At 43.1% G+C, this 25,061-nt stretch overlaps 1 protein-coding gene across 1 annotated transcript in view; it reads left to right on the top strand.

Moving 5' to 3' along the window:
* The first annotated feature begins 306 nt into the window (after positions 1-306).
* LOC124544625 (alpha-tocopherol transfer protein-like) overlaps positions 307-25,061 on the top strand; it is a 131,011-nt gene continuing 106,256 nt past the window's right edge. Inside the window, exon 1 of the mRNA XM_047123226.1 lies at positions 307-421. The gene's annotated coding sequence lies outside the window, so the exon portion shown is untranslated. The remainder of the gene's footprint in view (positions 422-25,061) is intronic.

Raw genomic sequence — 25,061 nt, 5'->3', positions numbered from 1 at the left:
CTCTTCAGCTTGCATGTCCACCTGAACTAGTGCACCGCATACGTCATTCAGTGGGTAGGTACCAGGCACCGGAAGTAGAGTGAGGTCCCTGAGGCCCTGTACGCAGCCGAGCCCGTCAGCAGACTCCTGCCGCGGCTGGGTAAACCCGGGAGGGCAGCGCCTCCAGCAGACCGAGAAGCGGCAGACCAGCAAGGCCAGGGTTCCGTACTCTCCACTCCCCACTCCTCCCACGTCGTGCCGGCGGAGAAAGCTGCCAGGTAGGAACGAGCGCCGAGGGGAAGAGGTAGGGGGAGAACGTCCCAGCCATCAAGGCCCGCACAGAGCGTCTTCCGAGCAGTCCCAGCCCGGCAGTCCAGCGCGTTGCTGCACTCACGCCCTCAGCACCAGTCCAAGGCACGGCGAGCACACCAACACCTCAAAGGTACGTGTTTCCATCAGTGGCAAGGCCCGTACCTGCCCAGCCACTCAGTACAGGAAAATCCGATACGAATACCAGAGATCCGCCACACTGTCTTACAACGCTCCACGTTTCAAACGCAAACTCATCATCAGGCACTATACCACAAAGTACTTCAACAGAAGGTAAGGTAAGAAGTGTGCTTGGAGGACGATCAGCTAGCACAGATTCATTTGCGGAAGCCACAGATCAAAGGGGTCCATTGTGTTTCGTGATCTATGGACAGAAAAGGGCGTTAAGACGTAACAGTAATTGAGACTCTTGCTGGATTTGTGAATGGGCTAAGCAATCTAAATCTACATAAATTCTCCACAAGCCACTGTGGAATACCTGGTGCAGGGTTCTTCGTACCAATGTTATCGATAATATTATCGATAATTCTTTCGATACATGACTGCCTACATGTCTCTGTAGATGCCGTAAGCTCTGGCATTCGCATGATCTCTAGAGGAGGTGTGCGACGGTCGCACAATTTTCTTCGAAAAGTAGATGTCTAGATTTATACTTTAATTTATTCATATTGAATGTAAATGGTTTCGGTCAGCAAATGTATTATAAATTTTTTGAAATATTTTTTTACTGCTTCTGTCACTTTTTACTAATATTTATTATCAAGCAGCGTTTCAGCAGCATGCTTCCATCATCAGGTGCATTACAGTTACATAATATAATACATTAATCTCAGATGTGATGGGGTTTGTTAGCTGACTGTGCCAGTGAGTTTATGTTTCGTAATTTAACCCTGTAGAAATATATACCTTTATCTTAGCGTTAACTTACGAACAGTTGTATGTTTAAAATATTTCATTAATGTCTTTACTTAGTGTTCAAGCTTTAGTGAGAACTATACGTCTTCTTTCTTCTAAGGATTGTTATTTAAGTTCCCCAAGCATTTCTGTTGCACTGCTGTATGAGTCATATAGGCTTGCTACGATGCAAACGGCGCGTCTATCAATTCGTCCGATCTCTGTTGTCATGCCAACTTGATGAGGACTCGAATACTTGTACAATACTTTACAGGAAGTTGCAGTAGTATCTTGTACGGTACTTCCTTTACAGAAGCGTCTCCTCTTCCCAGAGCCTTCCAACAAATGCAAATCTTCTCTGTCTCTTCCCTAACACAAATTTTCTGCGATCGTCCCATTTCATACCGCCTGAAAACTTACATGATGTGATGTGCTCAAGATGTTCTTCATTTATCTCGTAGTTGGATTCCATCGGGCTCTTTCTCTTTGTTAGAGATATTGCCTTACACCAAATACTTGCACTGTGGGTCTTAATTCCTCATGTTGGCAGATGCCACCGACCAAGGTGGTTCACTTGTTGTGATAGGGGAGTTCGAATTCCTGCCTGGGTATTCTGACTTAGTTTTTCAGTGGTTACCCCAAATGACTACAGGCAATTGATAGGATGGCACCCACTATAACATGGAACAAAACTCCAGTTACAAAAATTTCTCAGGTTATTCAGCGATATTTTCTGAGTATTTTGTTATGTCTCGTGGCCTCCGGTGCTCGTTACAATGTAGTTACATCTTGTTTGCTTTCTTATTCCTATTGTTTTTGTATCTGTACTGCACTGAAACTTGGTGTCGACAACAGTAATGCCCACTTTACTCTTCTCCTTCAAGCTTTCAGTCCGTATTGCTCGGTTCTGTCTCGGAGTTGTCTTCCTGCCAGCGTTAGTTTTATGCTGACTGTGAAACACTGCAGCATGGTGATGTTTTCTGATGAAGATTTGGCCGATGTGCACCTCTGTGGATTAACTAACTACAGTGGACATCTGGCACAATGACCCTACGCTGAGCTGCTGCCGCACCAACAGTAACAACATCGTGGTGGTTTGGCACCTGACGGTTTTTGCGTTACCGTGTATTTTCTGTTGTGCGTCTTCGTGATTCCACATTACAGGCTTTTTCACAATTGTTAAGTATTTATCATAGAAACAAAAATAATTGTGGCAACTTTATTAGCCATCTAAATCTTTAATCAACACGAGTGTGAAGGCGTGTGTAGACATGTTGAAATAATACAAATAAAAGAAAACTTTTCACCTATTAATTGACAGGCCAACTGGAGCATTAGTGCACATTTGAACAACTAATTTCCTCCTTTCCAAATCACTTAATGTATCAAACTATTGATGCGAAATGTGTGCGACTGTATTCTGCCACACAATACACAGTGTGCTCATTATTGCAAAAATGGACATTGCAAAACATTACAGTTACATTCCTGGGTTACCTGTGCAAAGCCTTTCGATATCATGTGAAAAAGTTATTTTCTTTAAAGAATCCTTTCGTTAAAAACCCAAATATACAGTATTCATGTTCCACAAAAAATTTAATCTGCAGTTCGTGGTGAACCGGCTTTCGGCTTTCTAGGCCACCCTTAGACAACTTAAAAAGCGGAAAGCCGGTTCACAACGACCTATGGTATAAATATTATTGTGGATCATCAGATATGTTTATTTCATATTTTAATATGTCCACGTTCGTTCAAGTACCGACGGAATATTCCGAAAGTGTTAATACTTTATTTACAAGAGGTATATAGATTTGAGGATGACATTGCTTCGTTAGGAAAACTCTCCTGCTAATTGACAGGTTTCCGGAGTGACTTTATGAGACACGGAAAAAAGTGTTAGCGTTGTGCTGTGGCAGTTCGTATTTGAGGATTGCTAATTCAGCAGCTGACAATTTGGTCTAGCAATCAGGAGACTAGGTCAACCTATAATTCAGATTTTTCCTAGATGGTTCTTCATAGAAGTTCATTGTTTTTCTAACATCACTTCTGCTATTATAATCTATCCTTGATTCACCGAACGATCTAGATAATTGACAGCAGAGGTTGTATGGTCTAATTCAAGATAATCACGGACGGAGCGCAAACTCAGAGGGACGAACAGGGTTGAGGAAATTGTCCGATGTCTTGTTAAGACAATGACCCCGGATATAGCCTGAGATGGTTTATGGAAATCATGGGATACCAAAAGTCTGCTCGTTCCGCACATGAATCGAGTATCTTAAGTGTAACAACCTGACTCTTATGCCACTGCAGTATCTGTCCTTTCTCCTTTACATTTCTACTTATCTTCTAAAATGTTCTTATAAAAATAGTGGAGTCTCTTCCACTTGTACAATCTCCTTTCGCTCATTCGGCTACCGTCTTGATTCTCCTCTGGCGTCACTATTGGTGGATACTTTAACACTCGTTCGGATGAGGCAACATTCTGATTTACGAGAGGAATACACATTAGTCTCCTCGGATTCCAGCAAGTCTGATTGGTAGTGATAGTCAGTGCATTTGTATGGAGGAGTGAAGAACTCGCGTTTTAATGAATGCACAAAATGTCATAGGTCAAATTTCAGTGCATGAATTCAATTCTGCCTCTTTTATATTTTCTTTGTTAGCTAATGATCGAGAGGCCTTTACCAGTGCGAACGCTATAAGTACTGCTGCATCTCACTCGGTAACATCCAAGACATTTGATCTTCAGCTCATTATGCGACGTTCAGTTGTCTGTAGCGTCAGAAGATACGAACCACTACTAGAATTGTCGAGAACACTAAATATAGGTCGTGGCCTTCTTTAATAGACGTGGTTAAGTAAATCAAGGAGAATCTAGGCGCGGAGGACTGGCTCATGTCTGAACCTTGTTCCCTGTGATTACTAGTCCTTTGTAGTAACGACTAATTCACAGCAGACCTTTTTTTTAACCTCTGAGCACTGATTGCTTCTGCAAATACAGGGTGTTTCGCTGTTCCCATTACAGGCTTCTAGGTGGGGACTTAGTAGATAAAGTTATGATAAGGTACCCACATCTGGAAAGGTACCGTTTGGATGCAAGGTAAGTTTCAACAACGGATCAATTTCAAATCTTCCACTTCAAGGTACGCTCACAGTGGAGACAGTAAAATCTGACCTGAGTGCTCTTCAGGAGGCCGCAGCATGGGCAAAGTTTCGAGTACATATCTTCCACGTGACAAAGGATGTCCCCTTCAAATGAAGAGTGCGGCGCGTCCATGGAGCACCACGCTCAACCCTCCTAGCTGTGAATGTACCACTTCCTAACCGCCGTTGTTGTAGTCGGCAGAAAATAGCGTGTGATGCGTGCGTACCGTAAGGCGGGATATTTGTAAGTGATACGACCATCAAACTGATTTTATACCCAAATTGTACATTTCCGGACAGAGTTACTTATCAGTATTTACCTACTACACTTCTCTCCAATACTAAGTTGTCGATCTCTTGATGTCTTAGAATGTGTCCTGTCGACTTCCAGTCAGGTTGTGCCACAAATTCCTCTTCTCCCTGATTCTGTTCAGTACCTCCTCATTAGTTACATCTTCTACTCACCTACTCTTCAGCATTCTTCTTAGCACCACATTTCAAAAACTTATTTTCTGTTCTTGGTTGGTTGGTTGGTTTGGGGAAGGAGACCAGACAGCGTGGTCATCGGTCTCATCGGATTAGGGAAGGATGGGGAAGGAAGTCGGCCGTGCCCTTTCAGAGGAACCATCCCGGCATTTGTCTGGAGCGATTTAGGGAAATCACGGAAAACCTAAATCAGGATGGCCGGACGCGGGATTGAACCGTCGTCCTCCCGAATGCGAGTCCAGTGTCTAACCACTGCGCCACCCCGCTCGGTTTTCTGTTCTTGTCTAAACTCTTTATCATCCACGTTTCACTTCCATACATAACTACACTCCATGCAAACACTTTCAGGAAAGACTTCTTAACAATTAAATCTATATTCGACGTTAACAAATTTCTTTTCTTCACAATCGCTTTTCTTGCCAGTCTGCATTATATATATCCTCTCTACTACGGCCATTATCAGTTATGCTGCTGCCGAAATAACAAACTTAATCTACTACTTTGTGTCATTTACTAATCCAATTCCCTCAGCATCACCTCATTTAATTCGACTACATTTTATTATCCTCGTTTTGCTTTTGTTGATGTTCATCTTACATCCTCCTATCCGTTTGATGTATCAACTCGTTTATTAAGAGTTAGGCTATAGTCATGGCCTATACGTAAAGTTAATGCCCTTCCTACCTTGAAAACAATTAATTACGATTCACCTCTACCATGACATGGAAGTAATTCAAAATCTCTTCATTTGTTTAAACATGCTAAGTGATATTGTTGCAAATATCTGAAAAATGTTACTTTTACAACTACAGGGAGCTCCACTTATGCCAGTTCATTGAACGTTATTAATAATAGGAAATAGTTATCTGGGGTCTTTACATCGAATTCAGCTGGAAACAGTCATAGCATTAAAAATATTGTGATCTTTTTATAAAACAAGATCACTGTTTTTTCGGGACACCCTTCTGTATATATATGTTTCAGTTTCCACGTACAATAACTATTAAATGTGTCAGTCACCACGTAAAGCCTCGCATTTAGAGCGCACATTTCGCGATATCATTCACAGCTTTCTAGTTACGCGGTCGCGTGATGACAACTTGTGAAACGGCCCGCCAGTGGGAGACTTGAATGCGAGAGTGCGAAAGGAGCACTTTCACCGCGCACTGCTTTGGTAACCGAACACACCGGCACCCGGCGTTTATTTGCTAACACAGATATCGTGACGCCGCCACGTTCTTCCTGCAAAACGCTAACGTAGCCACAATTAGCTAATTTTACTGAGCTTTTTGTGAGTTAGGGAAACTGCTGTGCCCCATGCCTACCAAAGATCCGTATCTAATCATCCCGTCGTCGACTGGACTAGAACCTTAATCATCCTCCTTTCCGATCAAGAAAAACCAAATATTTGCTACTGCATTTGAGGGTTAGGGGGGAGGGAGGGGATATTCTCATTCATGAACAGTGTGACTGAAAGTCTTTCTACCCTCTTCGTAGTTGTTGTGTGCACTGGGCTGGTTCAAAATAAGCCGTGTTTTGCTGTTGTTGTTAATGTACAAGATCCGGAAAATGACGACTATGATTAAAGGAAGTTATCACTGATAATACTATTACCATCACTATTATCAGACCTATTAATTTTAGTACCTGCAATACGTCTAGGTATTTGTTATTGGGACACTGATATGCAGTCAGCATTTGAAATCCTATATTAATTTGTGGCCCAATATTCCTCTCAAGTTAATCGAAGACGTGAAACAAGTTGATATATTCTTAACTTCTTGACTAAAGGCTTCACAGTTTGTATATACTGTTTAGAGAACATCATGTTCTGCTTGCAGGAATATATCTTTATTAAGTACTATTCCCATTTTAACAATGTCCAAACAATATACGACCGTATCGAGAGGATGTAATGGAGGAAACATGAAACAATTTGAAAAGTGACCTCACAAATACTCTAAAATATTGATAAATGACTATATCTATACAAGACCCCTTGTGTCATTGTTTATTGTTATTTTGGATGGACCGGTATATGGTCACATGCCCGTCTCCAGAGATCTTATGGAAGTTACACTCAAACATATACAAAATTCTGTATGCTATGGAACGTGTTCACAGTTTTGCTTTAAGTACTACAGTATTTACTGATTTCTTATTGTGATCTCAAAGAAATTTAGCAGGCTTTTCTTTTTTGAAGTTTAATTTTCACCGAGCTTTCAGCACCTGTTCGTCTAACAGACATTACCAGTGTCTTTGACGACAAAATACATCGCTGGTAGTATAAAGCAAACACAATACCGGTCATACCAAAATAAAAATAAACGCTATAACGGGCAGCCTTGCATACATGTGTGTGTCATTCATCAACTTCAGCAAGTCTCTAGGACACCGTGAATACAAACCATTGTAAAATATATATTTACGTTTCGTGATTACACTCCCATTTCACTAATAACATTTCCATACCGAAATTGCCAAATATTCTGTTTTCAGAATGAGATTTTCACTCTGCAGCGGAGTGTGCGCTGATATGAAACTTCCTGTCAGAGTAAAACTGTGTGCCCGACCGAGACTCGAACTCGGGACCTTTGTCTTTCGCGGGCAAGTGCTCTACCATCTGAGCTACCGAAGCACGACTCACACCCGGTACTCACAGCTTTACTTCTGCCAGTATCTCGTCTCCTACCTTCCAAACTTTACAGAAGCTCTCCTGTGTTATTTTTCGTAAACAGTTGTTAATGTCTTCACTATAGTACCTAAATAAATTCAAGCAATACATCTAATATGGTTTACGTATTTGCAAAACGTGGATGCTAATTTGAAATCATTTTGATAAAGGGTATTTCGTAACTACAGTTAATTGTATTTAAAATGCTGATAATCAAATCGGTATTCGAGTGTAGAACTCATGGTCAGTGGCGTATGTTATGTATCTCTGTGTCAATGACATGCTTGTTACTCAATTCCTTATAATGTACAAATTGATGGTCATCTAAGAGTACACTAGTTGTTGTGTACGTTACTGCTGTCAAAACTCAAACGGTGACGTTCCTTGGTCAAGTTGGAGATAATTGTCAAATGATGTGTTTACAAGACGTGACTTAAGAAATATTTACAAGGTGCAGAGCACTAAGTATTCAAGAGTTTTAATTTGAAAGCCGTTATCATCAGGAAGTGGTAGACGAAAATAGTCACAATATTGCTGAAAGATCTTTTCCTACTGCATATGCAATGCAGGAATCTGGAAGGCCCCTGTGATGTATACTCAGCACTAATTTTGCACTTAAGTACAGAAAATAATAAAGAGTAACTGACTATATAACAGCGAAACTTAAACGAATTGTATATGAAACTGCAATCACAGCGAAAGTTTTTACAAGACGGAAGTGCACTGGGCCTTGAAGTCGTGCAGTATTCCTGAAAAATGCAACTTGTACTTCCCGCTATAAGGAAAGATGAGGCGTTCGTCATCTTACCTGTTTCTATAGATTTTAATTCTTACAATAAACAAGCAGTCGTCGTCTGGGTCTCTTCTTTTACTACTGACTACTGGTTTCATCTTCGTGTCTGGCACCAAAACGTGCAGTTTGTCAACTAACGTATAATAGGGGTAGGTTTTGTTTTACCTCTCAGTTTGTACTTCACACTTCACTCCCCAAGACCTTCCTGTTCCTAGTGCTTCATCGAAAAATTTTTTGTCCCTTTTATTCGATCATTTTTCAGTTACAGTGCTAACTTTTTATTTCTTATCTTATTTCCTTTTTGTGTGATGAATTAGTTCTCTACATCTTTCAAGACGTGTTGAGAAATCCATTTTTGTAGGCTACATACAATTTCTGAACTTGGTCTGGAAGATGTACGCTTTTTTCGATATAGGAGAGACAGAATAGGCATAGAATTTTGATTTAGGGTAGTTTTCAGCTGAATCCTTCTCATTATACCACATCTCGGGGAGGAAACTGATAATATGTTTGTGTCTGAAAAACATCTCAGCTTTTGGCTTCAATAATGCTAATGAGCATTATAACGCTACGCTAGCCATTGCGATGACGGTCAGTAACAGATAGTCGAAACTGTGGGGCCGTGTGGTATCAGGAAACAGAACATTGTGCTCTGTGCGAACAAACAGTAAGGTCGTAAAACTCATTCAGTGTTGAAAGGACAGTTGCATGATTAAAATGCTACCTCAATATTCGAATAATGGTTCGTGTCAGTGAGACGGCACATAGGTGAAAACACTGGACTCTGACCATTATGAGTTAAGTCTTGGGTCGTTTTACTCAATTGTTTCAAAGAAAAGCTAGGATTTTCTTTCTAAAACGATATGGTCGATGTGTCTGCCTAACGTCACCGAACCTTGTGTTCCATCTTAAACAATCTTATCATTGGCGTGTCATTCGTTCGTGTGTTTAGCTGGACAAAAATAGAGGAAAGAGGCGCCTGTGTTATTTTTAAGGACCATTTCCGATTTTCCGAAGTGATCTAGAGTAACCACGATTAGGTTTCCACAGAGATCTTGAGACAGTCGGTTCGCTCTGTTCATCTATAAGATGTAGAGTGCCGCAAACATCGGGGCCCAGGTTGATGTCGTGTTCCCTGACTTCAGGAAGGGATTTGTTGCAGTTGTGCACTGCCTTTCAGTGAAAAAAAAAAATAAAACGAGGCTACCGAGCATCGGACCAGATTTATGACTGTGTTCAAGATATTCTTGCAGACAGAACTCAACACGTCACTCTCAATACAACAAAATCGATACATATTTAGGTAGTTTCAAGAGTCCGCAAGGACGTATAAGTGGACCTTTCCTGTTTACAACGTGTGTAAATAATCCAATGGATAACGTCGGAAGTTCTATGAGATTGTTTGCAGATGATGAGGTTGTCTATGAGAAGGTAGAAACGCCAGAAGACTGTAGTGAACTGGAGGATGAGCTGCAGAGGATTGGTGAAGGGTGCAGTCTCTGGCGGCTATGTAACTTACGGCGCATACGTTGTAGAAGAAATCAATTACCGTAGAAGTACACTACTGATGACAAGTTATTGGAAAGAGTATTTACCATAAAATATCTAAGCGTAACCATCTGGACCGACCTTAAGCGAAAAGAGCCCATAGAACAATCAGTGGGAAAAGCAGATACCAGACACGGTCATAGGAAGATTCTTAAGGAAATGTAATTCACTAACGGAAGCAGTGGCTTTCGAAAAACTTGTTTTGCGCTGGCCAGGGTGGCCGAGCGGGTCTAGGCGCTACAGTGTGGAACCGCGCGACCGCTACGGCCGCAGGTTCGAATCTTGCCTCGGGCATGGATGTGTGTGATGTCCTTAGGTTAGTTAGGTTTAAGTAGTTCTAAGTTCTAGGGGACTGATGACCACAGAAGTTAAGTCCCATAGTGCTCAGAGCCATTTCAACCATTTGAACTTGTTTTGCCGATTGTTGAGTGTTGCCCATCAGCCTGGGACACTTACCAAGTTGGATTAATAGAAGGCATAGACAAGAACCCACGAAGTGCGGCACGTTTCATCACGGGATAGTAGAGCCGGCGAGGGAACGTTACGATGTTTAGGAAACTCCGGTGGTAACCGCTGTAAGAGGCGTTATGTACCATAGAGAGTTTTATTATTAAAATTCCTAGACAGTAGGTTCCAGAAAGAATCAGACAACACATTACTTCTCCCACATACGTCTCGCGAAATGACCACAGTGAGAAAATTCGAAAAAGTAGAGCGTATAAGGAGATTTACCAACAATCGTTCTTCCCAAGCGCTATCTGCGAACGGAACAGGGCAGGGGCGATAAGGTAATGGTACCAGAAGTACCCGCCCCCACACACCGTCAGATGTCTTGCGGAGGAGAAATATAGATGTGGAAGGAGTCCAGGACTTCACTTTTTCTGAACACGAGTACACTATGTCGGCTACTGCGCACATTGTTGATTCTTTCCAACCGAAAGAGCTCCACCACATTGCCTCCGCTGGAGATTAAACGTGAGACTACAAGTTGCTTGTTACAGTGACTAGAAATCTGTTGTGGTTAGCCCAGCTTATTTTTTTAATGCATTTTCCACTTTCTGCTCCAGGCGAAATCTGTAAAAACAATGTTAATGTCGAATCATTGATCTCCAATTTGTCGACGGGGAGATATAAGGTGTTTACGTAATAGGTTGGACGTTGTATGGCAAATAAGAGCAATCTTTTGTACTTAATGATCAAGTATGTTAATTCTGGAGTTAAATTTTTTCCTTCACTGAGGAAGTAGTTTAAACGTAGGGTTTACAAGCTCCCTTCCTTGACTATTGACAGCAGCTACTGGTGAATGCAGGACGCAACCAAGGTACACTGTACTTGTAGACACTAGCAGATACGCTCAGATGCAAACCTAAAGGTCACACGACGCCTTTGCTGTTCGATACTCGCTTGATCCGAAGGTCGTCTCCCGCACGGAAGCTTGGCACTTACTACTGTGTTATCGATATTTTAGCTGAAGTATGGGACGATGAGAAATAGACCTTAGCGTTCTATTGACATCAAGGAGACAGTTCTGTATACGATGCATTTAGTGTCGAGGATAAACTGAGGGTGGGGTAGGAGATTTACGGAGACTGAGGATGAGGTTGCTGCCTAACTGTCGAATACCCATCCTGGCTTCCGTACGATTATTTGAGTAAAGCTAAATCAGAACGGCCAAACAAATTCTCGATATCCTCTTGTCATGAAGTCCAGTTCAGTATGGTACTTGGATTTGCACAATTCTGCTATAAGACGGAAAATCTAGAAGTAAGCTACACATTCTTGCGGCGGGCCAATTAACTTTTATTGAATGCTGCGCTGCATTTCAAAAAGACACACATATACACTACTGGCCATTAAAATTGCTACACCAAGAAGAATCCCAGATGATAAGCGGGTATTCATTGGACAAATATATTACACTAGAACTGACATGTGATTACATTTTCACACAATTTGGGTGCATAGATCCTGAGAAATCAGTACCCAGAACAACCACCTCTGGCCGTAGTAACGGCCTTGATACGCCTGGACATAGAGTCAAATAGAGCTTGGATGTCGTGTACATGTACAGCTGCCCATGCAGCTTCAACACGATACCACAGTTCATCAAGAGTAGTGACTGGCGTATTGTGACGAGCCAGTTGCTCGGCCACCATTGACCAGAAGTTTTCAATTTGTGAGAGATCTGGAGAATGTGCTGGCCAGGGTAGCAGTCGAACATTTTCTGTATCCAGAAAGGCCCGTACAGGACCTGCAACATGTGGACGTGCATTATCCTGAAAAGTAACGTCCACTGTTCAAAGTACCGTCAATGCCAACAAGAGGTGACCGAGGCGTGTAAGCAATGGCACATCATACCATCACGCCGGGTGATACGCCAGTACGACGATGACGAATACGCGCCTCCAATGCGCGTTCACTGCGATGTCGCCAAACACGGATGCGACCATCATGATGCTGTAAACAGAACCTTGATTCATCCGAAAAAATGACGTTTTCCCATTCATGCACCCAGGTTCGTCTTTGAGTACGCCATCGCAGGCTCACCTGTCCGTGATGCAGTGTCAAGGGTAACCGCAGCCATGGTCTCCTAGCTGATAGTCCATGCTGCTGCAAACGGCGTCGAACTGTTCGTGCAGATGGCTGTTGTCTTGCAAACGTCCCGATCGAGGGATCGAGACGTGGTTGCACGATCCGTTACAGCCATGCGGATAAGATGCCTGTCATCTCGACTGCTAGTGATACGAGGCCGTTGGGATCCAGCACGGCGTTCCTTATTACCCTCCTGAACACACCGATCCCATGTTCTGCTAACAGTCATTGGATCTCGCCCAACGCGAGCAGCAATGTCGCGATACGATAGACCACAATCGCGATAGGCTACAATCCGACCTTTATCAAAGTCCGAAACGTGATGGTACGCATTTGTCCTTCTTACACGAGGCATCACAACAACGTTTCACCAGGCAACGCCGGTTAACTGGTGTTTGTATATGAGAAATCGGTTGGAAACTTTCCTCATGTCCGCACAGTGTAGGTGTCGCCACCAGCGCCAACCTTGTGTGAATGCGGCGCGACGCTAAGGCCGCAGGTTCGATTCCTGTCTCGGGCATGGATGTGTGTGATGTCCTTAGGTTAGTTAGGTTTAAGTAGTTTTAAGTTCTAGGGGACTGATGACCTCAGAAGTTAAGTTCCATAGTGCTCAGAGCCATTTTTTTTTTTTTTTTTGGTATGTGAATGCTCTGAAAAGCTAATCATTTGCATATCACAGCATCTTATTCCTGTTGGTTAAATTTCGCGTCTATAGCACGTCATCTTCTTGCTGTAGCAATTTAAATGGCCATTAGTGTATAGTAATACTTTTCAACAGAGTCGACTAGCTTCTGTAAACTACTATTTGAACGTTTTACTAGTCGGTCACTTCCTCGACTACAGAAATCCGCTCCGTGGTCAGGGAGCGTCGGAAAATCTCTTTCCGCCGGATTTTCTTCCTCGACTGCCTAGATATTGTCGTCTATGGGCGATGTCGGTGCTCTATACTCACGTCTGTGCAGCGTTGGTCAAATTGTTGGCACTGTCTCACTAAAGCTGGGCGCGACATTGCATTTGGTTTACGTACCGTCAGAATTTAACGGTGAATCTTTGTGTAATTTGCGCTTTTGCCCACGTGAGTAGTACTGTACCGGGTACTTCAACTTTCGAGTAAATTTCCAGTAGCTGAATCATTTCAATCGCACATTGTGATTTACTTATTATCCGTGCCACAGCGGAACTCTCTGCAGAAAGCGCAGAACATGCACTCTCTTCTGACAACGAGCCACTCTTGTTGTGCAATTGTCTTAGCGTGGGAAGAAGGCTTTACTTTATAAACGTATACCAGTTCGGCGGCTTAGCTTGTCTCACACTAACTGAACGATCATTTACGGTACTGCAGTGTCTCTGTTGTTAAGAAGAACGATGCATTGTTCCTTCGGACATGCGTGCATCTTTCTTCTTAACAACAGAGACACTGCAGTATCGTTCATGAGACAAAGAAAATATTAGATACAGGCTCCCAGGTAGATGCCATTTTCCTTGACTTCCGGAAGGCGTTCGATACAGTTCCGCACTGTCGTCTGATAAACAAAGTAAGAGCCTACGGAATATCAGACCAGCTGTGTGGCTGGATTGAAGAGTTTTTAGCAAACAGAACACAGCATGTTGTTCTCAATGGAGAGACGTCCACAGACGTTAAAGTAACCTCTGGCATGCCACAGGTGAGTGTTATGGGACCATTGCTTTTCAAAATATGTATAAATGACCTAGTAGATAGTGTCAGAAGTTATATGTGGCTTTTCGCGGATGATGCTGTAGTATACAGAGAAGTTGCAGCATTAGAAAATTGCAGCGAAATGCAGGAAGATCTGCAGCGGATAGGCACTTGGTGCAGGGAGTGGCAACTGACCCTTAACATAGACAAATGTAATGTATTGCGAATACATAGAAAGAAGGATCCTTTATTGTATGATTATATGATAGCGGCACAAACACTGGAAGCAGTTACTTCTGTAAAATATCTGGGTGTATGCGTGCGGAACGATTTGAAGTGGAATGATCATATAAAATTAATTGTTGGTAAGGCGGGTGCCAGGTTGAGATTCATTGGGAGAGTCCTTAGAAAATGTAGTCCATCAACAAAGGAGGTGGCTTACAAAACACTCGTTCGACCTATACTTGAGTATTGCTCATCAGTGTATGATCCGTACCAGGTCGGGTTGACAGAGGAGATAGGGAAGATCCAAAGAAGAGAGGCGCGTTTCGTCACAGGGTTATTTGGTAAGCGTGATAGCGTTACGGAGATGTTTAGCAAACTCAAGTGGCAGACTCTGCAAGAGAGGCGCTCTGCATCGCGGTGTAGCTTGCTGTCCAGGTTTCGAGAGGGTGCGTTTCTGGATGAGGTATCGAATATATTGCTTCCCCCTACTTGTACCTCCCGAGGAGATCACGAATGTAAAATTAGACAGAATCGAGCGCGCACGGCGGGTTTCCGGCAGTCGTTCTTCCCGCGAACCATACGCGACTGGAACAGGAAAGGGAGGTAAAGACAGTGGCACATGAAGTGCCCTCCGCCACACACTGCTGGGTGGCCTGCGGAGTATAAATGTAGATGTAGATGTAGATCGTATTTATCCGCCGGTATCAGACATCGACTTTCAATTCAAATATCGTCCCCCGCACGGGAATTATATAATGTGGGTGCGAGTACAGGTTGTGACGCAGGAAGTTTGGGTCTGGCCGTGTACCCAAAGCTTTAAAGGCGACCGCTAGCGTTAAGCGGAAATCCGGGCTAGAGGCCCGATTCGGCACTGATTTTCGTTGTTGTCATTCCCTTATAAGGCTGACGGTTTTTTATATTCGCAACTGCGAATACATTTCATCAATTATTGTAGCGGAGCGCGGTACATGCCTTTATCTGCAAGCTGTCCTCTGTGTCAAGGAAGAAAGAAGATGATACACGTCTGTGAAGTCACTAGTTTACCTTGAGTTCAAAGCTAGAGGTACCAACTAGAATGTCTGTTGTATCTCAGCAGCTCAAATAGCGGTCTTAAAAATCCCGGTTACCGCTCAGTGCTTCAATACGTTGTCTGTCGAATAACGGTCCCCATGCCGGGCAGTTTTTTGTGCGTTGCTGAAGAGTGGCAGTTAAACACCGTAGCATGTCGTCTCCAATAGCGTCGGCCACGTTCGTGTGTAGAGACGTCTCACCCTTTTAATAGTATTTTTGCCTTGATGACAGGAAATGGAAAGCAGGTAAAAAGAGAAAGTAGTCCATTTCGGATAGTGGGCTTTTGAAGAGAACAGATGAACAAGAAACAGTCAAGAAAATGAAAAATTAGTACGTCTCAAATTGTTTCATGGATACAGTAATCATCGAGTCGACCGTGTGTTTGATACTTGAACCATGAATAAATAGCTACCACTGTTGTAAATTGCAGCTAAGGAGCAATTAATTCTTGCAAACCTCTCAGGTAACGCTCAGTGGTGACAGAAATATCTGTGTCCCCTGACTACCGATTACATCATTTGTCTTACGCTGTTCCATTGGAGACGAGGATTTTGAGATATATAGACAGACACATCTTGAGGGATTTTAAACTTTACCATGAATGAAATTATATCTCATAATTTTAAAACCCTGAAGGGTTTTCCAGTGTCGTCGCATACTCGATTTTAGGCTTGATACGAGCAGCGATTATCGAATATTGCTTCAAATGCTCTAAAATTCTCGTACAGGCAGTAACCCACAAGGCACATCGCTTCTGAGGATCGTGATGGGTATTTTGTTTAAAAAAGTCAGGAATAGAAAAATGTAGCTGTAAAGTACTTTAATAAACTGCGTAAATGTAAAAATTAAGTAACAAACCGTTTCTAATAGTATACTGTTGAATTATTTGTAACTGTAAAACATTAATCAATGAATTGGTTGACTTGAGCATCACATAGGTTTACTACAATTGGTCCTACAGGTAAAGGTATACACAGAAGCGAGGGGAACATAGTCTCATTCGCTACTAATACAATTACGCCTCAAGATCAAATCAGAATACGAAATGTTAGGTATAGATAGCAATGTAACTACGAGTACATTACGAACAAATGCACAGACACAGCTTGGCGTATTTACGATTTGGTGTAGATTCTATAGCGTGTGCTACGCCGTCCAGCGTAAAATCAATGACAATGAATAAAAAACAAACTTCAAAGCACGAAACAATCAATAATGTCTTAAAAGAAAAGAATTCCACGTCAGTAGTGCACGCGTCTGTATGTTACGTCATTTTAAAAAAACCGACAACCTGCTCGAGGAAGCTGGTTCACCCCATGTTTGTTATAAAGTATGACCCTCTTTCACTTCACTGCTGAGTAAGGAATTTTACTTGTATCGATGTTGAGAGTTCGTGGATTTCGTTTTCTCTTTGTGTATAGTTGGTATCATATTTTTTAACTTAAATTTGCTTGACTGTTTGGCTGAAAGTAGGAAGTATCTTGAAAAGTTATCTTGAATCACATTTTAGTGATACTTATGCATATCTTTATTAATAATACGACGTCTTTAGTCTGTGAAATGTCTCTTCTGTTTACAATTTGGCTTATTAGTGTCAAGTAAGCCCATCATGCTCTGATTTGAAGTAACTACGCCATATTATGAAGTTATAACCTCTGTTGTAAATTACTTAACAACTTCTGACGATGACATGAGAAAGGAAAGTTAATCTAGCGGATTGCACATTAACGGCTACAAGTAAAAATAGCAGGTATTGTGTCAGTTAAGTTGAACTAAACTGAACCCAAAAACAGTTCATAATACGATAACGGTAGTTGTGTTATAGCAATCCAACTTAGAGCTGCTCACACTGCCATGGGGATATAGACACAATACTATAAATATGACAGTCAAACGTGTAAAACTGAACAAATACACTTCTATAAAATCACGTTAGCGTCTCTTCGAGAAGCTTCGGCGTCAACACCTACAATATTACCTAAGAAATTAATGTAAAGAACTAGGATAAATAGTGTCTAAAGTAGAGGATGCCATCTGAGATGCGAAAAATTAGACGAAATGCATCAGACTGTAAGAGAGAAAGGTTACCTCTCACTACACGTGATCATGTAATAGTGGCAGAGTTAAGATTACGCCAACTTCTACGTACATAAATTAGGGGAGTGGAAATCAGAGAAAGTATTTAGCTTCCACACTGTACAATTAATGAAAAAGAAGAAAGGAAATGAACAGAAAACACATGGCATCAGAACAGCACAAAGTCATGTGGTACGTTAATCAAGTATGCAAACATCTCGTGAATCTATTCCTATACACAGCACAAAATATTTAATAAGCTAAACTGACTACAAACGTGACTGAGTTGATCGAACTAAGCTTCGGAGCAAATGACTGCATTTGGATTCTGTATCAGTCTTCGTTTGAAACTGCATGTGGGATCTATCCCCATTCGTGGCGTTCATAGCAACTCTTCCAGGTAAATCAGTGAAAATTTCATCGTGAAATATACGTGCTTCACGAATGCACAAGGAGATAAATTTGGACATGGACAGTGCCTATGGCTAATTTTAACATGAACTTCCTCACCAAAAATCAAACACAGCTGCAGGCTCCATTTAAAACATTTAAAACAACACCATTGCTAACACCATACGAGCGACCATCCCAAATTATATGCTATCTTCCTCGCTCGGCGGGGAACGGTGCGTTTAACTCACATGGAACCGGAACTGAACACGTGACTTGCCGCAAGTTTGAAAGACTATACAATTTAACCAAACCGTTTGCAGTCAATGACTCACTTGGGAAATAAAATAATAGTGTAATTGATTACCGAAAGTGTGTATTTGACAGACAACTTTCAAGTGAAAATAGTATACTTTCATATCTTTGTCCAAAGCGTTTCGAAGCTCAAACAGCATTTTCGAAGACTGAATATACGTTTCTGGGCGTTACATCTGTTTCATATATCAGCTCACCCAATTAGAATGTAGAAGTTTCATGGGTGGATGATGATAAACAGAACCAGCCGTAGCGGAAAAATATCAATGTTGCTCTTAAAAAGGATGTTGTAGCTCCTAAATGCGTTGGACTAAAATAGTAAAACAAAATATTATGACTGAAGATGGCGGAATAGTAACAAAAATACTCCTAACCTGTAATATACACCCTCAAACACACCCTGATCCGTTAAAAACGTTAGTTTGGCGTGTTTGCATAGAATGCCGAAATGGTAGAAATTAAAGGACGCTGTGCCATTGCACAATCAGTTTAACAGCTCATGCATCTTAGAAACTTCTCTTGCTTGGACCTTTGTCCCACAACGGCGCAGCGCCGGCATGGTTATCTACGAATCTGGCAAGGTTAGTCCTTCCTGTCGCCCTTCCCCCTAAAACTAAGCTCCTTGCTAACAGGCCATGAAGGTCCAAAGGAATCCGGCTGGCCGCCGTGTCATCCTCAGCCCACAGGTGTCACTGGATGCGGAAATGGAGGGGCATATGGTCAGCACACCGCTCTCCCTGACGTATTTCAGTTTACGAGACCGGAGCCACTACTTCTCTATCAAGTAGCTCCTCAATTTGCTTCACAAGGGCTGAACGCACCCTGCTTGCCAAAAGCGCTTAGCAGACCGGATAGCCACGCATCCAAGTGCTAGCCCAGCCCGACAACGCTTAACTTCGGTGATCTGATGAAAACCGGTGTTACCATTGCGGCAGGCTGTTGGTACCTTCCTCCCCCTCCCCCCTCCCCACTCCGATCTACCCACCAGCAAAAGAAGTGACACTAAAGAATGCATGGAATATGGTCAGCACTGACTTAGTGTACTGCAGCCATCCTAAGACATCCTCATCTACTTATACATGGCTACGCTGCTATTCACGCCTAAGTGTCTGGCAGAGGGCTCGTCTAACCACCTTCCACTCTCGAACCGCGCTCGGAAAGAGCAGACACCTGTATCTTTCCGTGCGAGATCTGATTTCCCTTATTCCATTATTATGGTCGTTCCTCCTTACGTAGGTCGGCGTCAGAAAAATATTTTCACATTCGGAGAAGAAAGTTGGTAATTGAAATTTCGTTAGGAGATCCCGCCGCAACGAGAAACGTCTTTTTTTTAATGATGCCCACGCCAAATCCTCTATACTCTCTCCCCTATTCCTCAATAATATAAAACATGCTGCCATTTTTTCTAACTTTCTCGATGTACTGCGTTAATCCTATCTAGTAAATATCCCACAACGCACAGCAGAGGACGGACAAGTGTAGTGTGGGCAGTCTCTTTAGTAGAACTCTTGCATCTTCTAAATGTTCTGACAATAAAACACAGTCTTCGGTTCGCATTACCCACAATATTTTCTATGTGTTCTTTCGAATATAAGTTGGTCGTAATTGTAATTCCTAGGTTTTTAGTTGAATTTACAGCCTTTAAATTTGATTGATTAATCGCGTAACCGAAGTCTAACTGATTCCTTTTAGCACACACGTGGATAACCTCTTACTTTTCATTATTTAGGGTCGGTCGCCAATTTTCACACCACACAAATATTTTTTCAAAATCGTTTTACAATTTGTTCTGATCTTTTGATGCCTTTACGGCTGTTGAGATTGTCTTCTAAATCGTTTATATGGATAAGGAACAGCAGAGGGCCTGTAACACTACCTTGGGGAACGCCAGAACTCATTTATGTTTCAGCTGATGGCTTCCCATCAATTACTACGAACTGTGACCTCTCTGGCAGGAAATCACGAATCCAGTGGCATAACTGAGACGATAGTCGATAAGCACGCAATTTGACTGGAACCCGCTTGTGAGGTACGGTGCCGATAGCATTTCGGAAATCTAGAAATAAGGAATCAATTTGAAATCCCTTATCGATAGCACTCAACATTTCGGTGAGTAAAGAGCAAGTTGTGTTTCACAAGAACGATGTTTTCTAAATCAGCGTTGACTGAGTGTCAAAAGGCCGTTCTCATCGAGGTAATCCATAATGTTCGAACACTATATACGTTCCAAAATCCTGCGGCAAATCGACCTTAATGATATGGGACTGTAACTTAGTGGATTACTCCTGTTGGCTTTCTTGAATATTGGTGTGACTTTTGCAACTTTCCAGTCTTTGGGTACGCATCTTTCATCGAGTGAGAGGCTGTATATAATCGATAAATATGGATCTATTGCAACAGCATACCCGGACAGCAACCTAACTAGTATGCAGTCTTGACCGGCAGACTGGCGTTTAGTAAGTGATTCAAGTTGCTTCCCTACTCAAATTGGCAGCGGTTCTTGATTCGAATTCTGGAATACTTACTTCGTCTTCTTTGGTGAAGGAATTTCGGAAGGCTGCGTTTAATAACTCTGCTCCAGCAGCACTGCCACCGATAGTATGTCCAGTGTTATCACACAGAGACGGCGATCTGTTTCGGTTTCAAATTGCTTGTGGCAATGATCAGTAAACTGATTTAAATGTGTCATCGATTTACTAGTTGGTACCTTTTTCTAAAATACCTAGTCGGTACTCTTATAGAACGATTGAATACACTTTGATCACCCTCGGCCTTCTCAAGGTGCCACCAACCGGGTCAGCAGGACCTGGACGCCACTGACCGCTCACAACTTGTCTCGGCTCCTGACGACAGAGCTTGACCTTTTTTTTATTTTTAAACTAGTCGAACATCGCAAGCAGAATCTCACATTATCTTACGAAAACTGCAGTTGTCACTCGTTTGGCAACACATCCTATATATAGCAAAACTCTATGCTCGTATCTTTTTTACTTCTTCATGACACACTGCTGCACATTTTCCTGGCACAAAATAAGTTAGCATACTACAGCTTATTATCGTTTGATTGAGACAAGGAGCCATTGATAACGTTGTTTTTACTACAGCATCTGTAGTTACCAAGAATAAAGTGAAGCTGAAAGGCACTGGCTCTTTCACTGCTGTGGATGGAACATGTGTTTTCGTAGGAGGAGTACTAAGTTTTAGTACTAATAAAGCCGATACTTTTTCACATGGTAGCGGTTGGTTGACTGTTGCCATTATATGCTGTGGTATTGTTAGTTGCTTTCCTAATGTTTAGGTCTATTGGCTGCTGACCCAGTGGTCCTGAGGTCGACTCCCCGAACAATCTGAGGCCAATTGAATTGGTCCATGACGAAAGGGTTCAAAATGGTTCAAATGGCTCTGAGCACTATGGGACTTAACATCTGTGGTCATCAGTCCCCTAGAACTTAGAACTACTTAAACCTAAGGACATCACACACATCCATGCCCGAGGCAGGATTCGAACCTGCGACCCTAGCGGTCACGCCGTTCCAGACTGAAGCGCCTAGAACCGCACGGCCACACTGGCCTGCTGACGAAAGGGATTCTGTCACAATTATGGAGCGTTTCACCCAGTTTCATCACCCACTTACACTGTGCTGTTTATTGACTATCAACAACGCTCGCTAGATCCACGGGGTGATGGCAACAGGCCGGCACTAGGGAAATCCCAGCCACAAACACAATTACTAGTAATATCTGATTAGCAGCGCTGTTTACCAAAGCTGAACACGACTCTTCTTCCGGGATCGTTCGTGTCACGGCAGACAAACAGGTGCACTTTAAAGTAATAAAAACAAATGAATGTTAATGTGACTCTCAGCCAGGGTTCGAGGCTTTCGGTTTGACGCTGCAATGGCTGATTGTATGTCACTGTCGATGCTTGTTTGTACAAGAATCTCCTCATACTGAATGGACCTCATCACAACTGATTAAATTCCCAGTAAAATAAAAGAAGTATAATACTCTTATAATGCCTCATAAATTAAAAAAAAGTCTGTCATTACAGTTACCATTGTGATTAACATTATTTCGTAATAGCAGTTGAACAACTAAACAGTGCTACTCGTCAGCTGCTACTAGCAGTTTTTGTTTGCGGCTGGGATTTTCCTGGAACCGGCCTGTGGAGCTGGCGGGTCAGCGCTGGAGGGCCGAGAGGCCCCATCCCCGGAGCACCGGCCACCGGTCACCTGGAGCCCTGGAACTCGGCCAGGGGCGGCACTGCGTTGCGTCATCCACTGGAGAAAGCGGCTGCTTCTCTTCCTGGCTTGCGCAACATGGCGTCGCCTAGGAGCGTTGCGTCGGGCAGACGCTTTGTACGCGGCGACAATCACAGCCGGACCGCAACGCACTCGACGTAACCACGACTGTTCCCTAGTAGTTTTGTGAGAAACTTCTCCCTCACTTCGATCTCAACCATCTGCATCACTCTTCACTGTCATCCTTCTGTCTCTTTCCGTCCTGACAAATCTTCCCCAAAGACATTTTTTTTTTTGTTTTAATCCAACTGCATACACCAAAAAAAGTTTTCATCACCTCCGTTGCTAGAGTTCCGGAACCTGTACAGAATATTGTAAATGCGATCAACATAAACATCAGTTCCGCCCTTTTTATTGCTCACGAAAACCACACATTGCATGTTGTACCACCACACAGCGAGACCTTCAGATGTGGTCGTCCAGATGGCTGTACACAACAGTAACTCTAATACCCAGTAGCACGTCATGTTGCACTGATGCATGCCTGTATTCGTCGTGGTATTCTATCCACAAGTTCACCAAGGCACTGTTGGTCCAGATTGTCCCACTCTTCAACGGCGATTAGGCGTAGATCCCTCAGAGTGGTTGTTGGGTCACGTCGTCCATAAACAGGCCTTTTCAATCAATCCCAGGTATGTTCGATAGGGTTCATGTCTGGAGGATATGCTGGCCACTCTGGTCGAGAGATGCCATTCCCCGAATAGGGGCCTCCCGGCCAGCGATGCCATACGCTCATTCCCATTTCCATTATCCTGAAGGTAGTCAGTCACAAGATGTGAACGGTGGTGGCGCGAATTGTTGTCCAAGAAGACGAATGCCTCGCCAATATACCGCCGATATGGCTGCACAATCTGTCGGAGGATGGCATTCACGTATCGTACAGCCGTTACGGCGACTTTCATGACCACCAGTGGCGCACGTCGGCCCCACATAATGCCACCCCAAAACAGGAGGGAACCTCCACCTTGCTGCACTCGATGGACGGTGTGTCTAAGGCGTTCAGCCTGACCAGATTAACTCCAAACGCGTCTCCGACGATTCTCTGGTTGAAGGCATAAGCGGCACTCATCGGTGAAGAGAGCGTGATGCCAATCCTGAGAGGTCCATTCGGCGTGTTGTTGTGTACATCTGTATCGCACTGTATGGTGTCGTGGTTGCAAAGATGGACTTCGCCATGCACGTCGGGAGTGAAGCTGCGCATCATGTAGCCTATTGCGCACAGACTGAGTCGTAACACGATGTCCTGTGGCTGGCTGCACGAAAAGCATTATTCAACATAGTGGGGTTGCTGTCAGATTTCCTCCGAGCCATAATCCGTAGGTAGAGGTCATCCACTGCAGTAGTAGCCCTTGGGAGGCCTCAGCGAGGCATGTCATCAACAGTTCCTCTCTGTATCTGCTCCATGTCCGAACAACATCGCTTTGGTTCAGACCGAGACGCCTGGGCATTTTCCTTGTTCAGAGCCCTTCCTGGCACAAAGTAACAATCGGACGCGATCGAACCGCCGTATTGAGCGTCTAGATATGGTTGAACTACAGACAGCACCAGTTGTGTACCTCCTTCCTGGTGGAATGACTGGAACTGATCGGCTGTCGGAGCCCCTCCGCCTAATAGGCACTGCTCTTGCATAGTTGTTTATATCTTTGGTAGGGTTTCAAATGGCTCTGAGCACTGTGGGACTTAACAGCTATGGTCATCAGTCCCCTAGAACTTAGAACTACTTAAACCTAACGAACCTAAGGACATCACACAACACCCAGGTAGGGTTTAGTGATATCTCTGAATAGTCAAAGGGACTGCGTCTGTGATACGATATCCACAGTCAACGTCTGTCTTCTGGAGGTCTGGGATCCGGGGTGATGCAAAGCTTTTTTTGATGTGTGTACACTTGTCGGCAGACTAGATCGCTAACACACGTTGAAGTCGTGACACATGATCTAGTTGCAGCCGTTTCGAAATTTAGCTGTAGGAGAAATTTTCATCTCTAGTGGCAGTGATATCCAGTTCCTGATGAAGTCGTCAAGACAACTGAGACCCATTTGGAAAGAGAGTCAGAGCGTCCAGTTTTAAATTTAACTTGATTCCCCAAAATCAACAAAGATCTGGTTCCTGTGAAAAGACTAAAATCGATTCCCGTCCCATACTTGTGCAATTCTAGCTTGTACCTCGAACCTACTGACGCCGTAGCCGACAGATGTTAAATCGCAATCTTTCTTTTCCCGTCGTCGTACTCTGAGTCTTTCAACTTCTTTCACGTAACTCCACATCTCACGATACCCCGAATATTGTTCTTCTTCTCTGAATGCTTTTAAACTACAAACATCATCTGCAGTATTTCTTTGCCTCCTGAACCGAAATCACTAACACACGTTAGATGTGCTGCGCTTGTCCTGGCCGTAGCTGGTTCGAATACTGCTTGTGGAAGAAATTTTCGTCTCTAAAATTTGGTCCTTAAAGGAACAGCGATGATGGCGTACTTTTTCTGATCACCGGCCTGTATACCCTAGGGTTAAATTCCAAACGTCTCTATAATTTACCACGGAGAGAGGGTGTGTAACATTCTTCGTTCAATGATTGCATAGT

The sequence above is a fragment of the Schistocerca americana genome, chromosome 8 (assembly GCF_021461395.2).
Source record: "Schistocerca americana isolate TAMUIC-IGC-003095 chromosome 8, iqSchAmer2.1, whole genome shotgun sequence".
Taxonomy (NCBI): domain Eukaryota; kingdom Metazoa; phylum Arthropoda; class Insecta; order Orthoptera; family Acrididae; genus Schistocerca; species Schistocerca americana.
The sequence above is the reverse complement of the archived record's forward strand: the minus strand, read 5'-3'. Positions and strand labels throughout refer to the sequence as shown.